The sequence below is a fragment of the Limulus polyphemus genome, unplaced genomic scaffold (genome assembly GCF_000517525.1).
Source record: "Limulus polyphemus unplaced genomic scaffold, Limulus_polyphemus-2.1.2 Scaffold86, whole genome shotgun sequence".
Taxonomy (NCBI): Eukaryota; Metazoa; Arthropoda; class Merostomata; order Xiphosura; family Limulidae; genus Limulus; species Limulus polyphemus.
In genome coordinates this window covers 49774-55715 of record NW_013665696.1, presented here as the reverse complement: position 1 = coordinate 55715, position 5942 = coordinate 49774, and positions in this window count along the sequence as shown.

The following is a 5942-nucleotide window of genomic DNA, read 5'->3' as shown; positions in this document are numbered from 1 at the left end:
AAAGGACTTGTATCGCTTAAGTTCCTTGGGAAGAATTTTTACGGGAAATTAACAAACGACCAGAGACGTAACAGTATATACAGCAAGGTTACTGGAATGATCTGTACTCAACCATTATATTTTTCATAAAGAAAATGTCTTGGGATATTTTTAGATGTCTTTTTTTTTTTTTTACCTTTACCACTTCTACTAATAACTGCTGTTTTCACCTAACCTCTTCAGAATCTTCCATACAACTCCTACTAAAACATGGACTCATAATGTAATTTTTCAGATGGAGTATCCTTGACTAACCAAAACTTTGATTTCTATATGCCTGCCATATGATATTTCAGTACTATGAGCCATGCCTGGATCACACTACTAGTACTACTACCACTGGGCATATAACTGACTATATTTTTTATGTGCTTTGTACTGGCTTGATATTTCCTAATTGGTTGGATGACAACCATGTGAACTATCAACACATGACTGTATAAATGCAAGAAATTGATAATTTATTAATAAAAATTCATAAACAGTTTATCACAATTCCGTTTATAGTAAATGTCTAAAAAGTATTTTAATATAAGATAAAGTTATTTGGGATTATTTTTTAGTCGTGCATCTGCAAGAAAAAGTTTCATCTGTAATACTTCACCCACTTTACCAAAAAGACACTCACCTGTTTGTCAGTGTAAGTAGTTGGATAGTTGTTTGTAATGACTAAGAATTGACCTACATGTACAGTCATTCAGTAGTTACATATATAAAAGTAATGGAAATTATCTTCCATAGCTCTCTTATTTAGTCATTACAGTATGTTATAAAAACAATGTTCACTGATAATGTTTAAACTTAAAATTCATTGTATCTAGATAGATTTTTTACCACAAAGCATAATGGTTTTTCTTTTTAAATATGTGAAAATTAAAATTGTTTTACTTTTCTTTGAGGAAAGTTGAAGGCTTATTTTCAAGTGTGGTTGTTTTACTTTCTCTTGTGCTTACTATATGTGTGGTGTTTGAGATATCTTTTCTCAGATTACTGTTGTTATTGTTTAACTTTTTGTTTTAATCAGAAGCTGTTTAGGGTTATCATGCAAACTTCTATTTTTAGCTTTTCTTAAAAGAAATTAGAGTTTATTTTAATGAAGTTACTTATAATCAAGGACTTTTATGATGTAAATTTTTCCCACTTTCATAAATTTCGTGATTGTCATAATTTTACTATATTTAATTAAAGTTAACCACAAGACTTCTTAGGGGAACATCCTTAGAAAACCAAAAATTTTTATAAGTTTTGAAGAAACTTCAAAAAGGTTTGGCACCTAGAGCTGTGTCGAAACGAACTTGCATGACATTTTTTATTAAACCTGGACCTATACTTTTATAAAAACTAAGTTTTACTATATCTGGTTGTTTTGATAAATGCATGTGTATGTTTGCCTAGGTATTACTATTAAACAATCAAGCTTAACATTTTCACCAAAAAGTAAATCTATGTAGGTTTACTATCTGTTATAGCTACAACTTCCTTGTCAGTGAAGAGAATTGTTTGACTCACGGGAATGAATTAAATGTTACATTTGATATGGATTGCTACTTTTATTGCTCATGCACAAACCGTTAACAACTTACAACTGTTTTTAGTTGGATTTTATTATATAAACATTTGTAACTCTCTTTAAGTCGATTTTTTCTGTAATTGATTTCCTTTTATGTCATAAGAAAATACTTCATAGTTTTACTGTGTAAATTATTATTAGCTATACATACGCATCACAAGTTTTCCAGTGCCTGCCTACAAGAAAAATAGGAGGTGATAAGAAAAACTTTGTTGTAGTATTTTACATACAGTCAGTGTTGTATGTGTTAAACGTTCCTGTTGATTCAGAATCATTCTTGTAAAATCAGCTGGTGTAATAGGAAAAAAATGTTTCAAACCTATTTTACATATAGTACCAACTAATTATGTGTACATAGAATTGTACTAAAATATTTTAACTGAGAAAAGAGATTACCCTATGAATATTTTCTTTAATATTTCTCTCTGTCTTTTTTAACATACATTTTTGTTGAAGTAAGTGTTTTAATGACTAGTTAAAACAGGCAATTATTTTGCATCTTAAACAAAAAATAATTTTGACATTTGATAATTCAGCATGGACATTTTAAACTGGAATTTCCATTTGTCACAAACATTAGACAATAGGTGTCATTTATCAAGGACTTATCTCCTGGTATTTGTTTCTGAATAATATCATTCAGAAGTAAGATTTTATGGACACTTGAGTCAGTATGTTTACTTCTATTCTTTATCACATGAGTTTATATATGAATGTGTTTTAATTACCAGTTAATTATATAGTATTTTGTACCATAGAAAACACAAGTAATAAAGATATAACTAAATGAATATAAGAATATGATACATAAAAATTTTATAACAGCATGTGAAACAGGTCTTTAGTTTTTATATCTTATTAAAGATGTTTTGTTAAATATCGACCATTTTGAGTAACGGTATTCCTTAAAAGATATTGGCGTGATATTTTATACAGTTTCCAAAGGTTTCTGACATTGTTTACTTTCCATGAATAGGATACAGTTTTCTTTTATTTTGTATATTTTTTATATCTAAACATTTTAGGCATTTAAAAATTTAGGTTAATAAACATGGGCACAAGGTAACTTCTTAAAAAGCTTCTTGTTTTTAAATCCTAATCACACAGACAGTCCAGCAGAAAGTCCACGCAATATGTCACCCAGTCAGCATTTACCTTTTTCTACAGCTAAAAGGTATGTAAAATATAATGGAACTGTAAATATTATAAACATCCTTTTAATAACCTCAAAATTATAGGAAGTTTAATATTGTATAAGCATTAATATTTTTGACTATTCTTAATTTCTGAACAAAAAATTTGTTTGTAAGACTAATTATATTTATTATATGATGCTGCACTTCATATGATCCGTATTCACTATGGGCACCTGGAGCAAGAGGGGGCATTTCCCCCCTTAAATTTCACAAAAAATTACAGGTATTACAATGTAAGCCTAACATCATAGTTAAATAAAATGTTTTTAGTAATTTTTATCAAAAATTATAGATTTGTGTTTGCATTTAAGCACACATAACACATTCTTTAGTCTGTTGACTTACGTTGTAAAAGTTGATTTTCTACATAGATGTTTTGCCCCCTCCCTCCGATCATATTTCTTTGGGCATCCATGATACTCGCATTAATACTTTTTCATTCATCTGTTATTAAGTTTTTAATTTTCACTAATTCAAGTATTAAAACTGTTAAAAAAAGACAAGGATTTCTTTGATAGTAACCTAGTTTTGTGTACTTTCCTTATATGCTTAGCACTGTAATTAGACTATACTGTAGTTGAAAGTATATGAAAAGCTATAGAAAAAATAATTCAAATGATAAAATATAGTTGATGAAAATAAATAAACAACAAATGTCAATGTTGAATATTTATAAGCTCAATGTTTTGGACCTAACCTTTCTTCTTGGCTTAAAACTTTCTGCCATTTTCTGAAGGAGGACTTAGGCTTGAATCATTGAGTAAACTAATCAACATTGCCATCTGTTGATTGGTTGTTAGTGTGATATTATATCACAATAGGACTGATAATAATTTTAATTAAACCTTTCTTTACTGGCCCTTTTTACTGAAGTGGTTTCAGGCAACTGTTGACTGTTAATTAAACATCATGCTATAACTGAAGGAAGAAAGAATAAGATTTCATAAGTTATAGACATTTTTTACCTTTAAATTATTATATTTTTTTTGTACTAGTGGACTATTGTGTCTTATCTGGTATTTTATAAACTAAACTTTTTGTTTCTTATGTGGAACTTCAGTTTATGTGCTTATTTTTGAAGTAAGGGAAGAAAAAATTCAATGTCGGGAATTACATAGGCTACATTATTGTTAAGACTGACATTACACATGCTACTTTATATGTTTGCATTAGGACATGTATTACACGTGTTGCTATATATATACACATTAAGATAGGGATTACATATCACTTTGTTCTGTAGTTCACATTAAGATAGGTATTATATTTATATATATATACACACACAATAGAGCAGACATGATACATGTGCACACTATGTACCTGTTAAGACAAGTATTACACGTGTTAGACTACCTACATGTTATGGCAGACATTACACATTATTCTACATATGCAAACATATGAAGACAAGCATTACATGTTACTCTGTGCCCACATTATGTTTTCATGAACATTTCAAATTACATAATTCTTATTCTTAGTAATTAATGAAGTCAACTAAGTCAACATTGTGATTAAAACTATAATAAAATATACATTAATATGAAATTAGTAATTCTAATGAACCAGATGAATTAAATATAGTGTAAATGTAAAGCTCAACTATAGTAGCATAAAGTTTACATTAAAGTATGTAGCAGTTTTCTTTTGTATGCTGTAATATATATGGACGTATGACTGTGTTACTATACAGTATGATAAGAACAAAACTCACGTGAGGTTAATGTGACATAACTTTCCAATTATATCATTTTAAAATCTAAACTATGATCAATGATTAAAACAGTTTTTAAAAAAGGGGGGTTTGCTGATCAATAAATTGAAACCATAGTTTAATTGGTTTAGTTTACTTGTGAATAGTTATGTTAAACTATGAGAATTAGGTTGATTATTGTCATTTTTTTGGCACAGATGTGATGGACGACGATGGTCAGTTGCTTCTCTACCTTCTTCAGGGTATGGAACTAACACGCCAGGAAGTTCAACTGTGTCTGTAAGTAGTTTACTCTAAAGTTCTGCATCTTTCAGTTTAATTTAATCTGATAACCATGAAGCTATATTTTATTTGTCCTTAGTTATGTAATGTATGCTATTATAGTAGTTTGTAAAGGCTCCTGTCTGTTATGACAAAGTGGCTTATACTGAAACTATTTTGCCTATAACAAAAAGCATTTTGTGTGAAAAAGTGAAAAATTAGGTTATTAATTACATTTATTTACATAAATGTAAAAATAGAAGATACAATTTTTTGTGTGCAAGTTGTTGTATAGTATTAAGTAAAACAATTTATTAAATCATGAAAAAGTTTGCTAAATTTTTTGAATATTTGTATTTTCTTGAATTTGGTGATATATAAAATACAACCAATTTTTACTTTAATATGTGAGTTTCAGCTTGAGTCTAAACATGCTGTGTGTTTATGCTTATTGTTTACTGTGATAGTGCACATAACTAACGAAAAACTTCAAAATCCCCTCTCACACTCTAAAGGGAGGCTCTACCAAAAATATATTTCAGAAATACCAAACTATACAAGATACAAAACTATAAAAAGGAAAATATTGTCTATTTTTTGAAAAGTCATGCATTAGAAATAATATTTGCCACAAATAAAAAAAATTCAATTACTGCATCTAAACATTTTCTTCTACTTGCTGAGTCAGTTCAACTTACTTTGAAAATCACTGATATATGCACATATATACTAGGTGTACTTCTGCAGGGTCCCTGAAAGGAAATTAGTCAGGGTTGAGCATTTAACTGGGCAAAAAAGAAGTTGGTGAAATTTTATTTGTTTTTTATTTTGTCAGAGTTTAAAAATCTGATCTTCACCAAGTGTCAAAATAAAAAGGCTTTTAGTTATATTTCTTAATAGTATAAGTATGTACTATGTTGTTGTTGGGCTTAGGATTCTTCTACAGTAGGTGTCTGTGACTTATTAGCTATAAATTCAACGATGAATAAACAGCACGCACTTCAATTGTTTTCAAAATAATATATATATATATATTCAGAACAAGTTATCATATGTACAATACATTCTTCAACACTATAGATATCATAAATAATATATACATAGTTCTCTCCTTCTTATCATATATCCACTTAGGCTTATTCAGCTACTTTAGAATTTC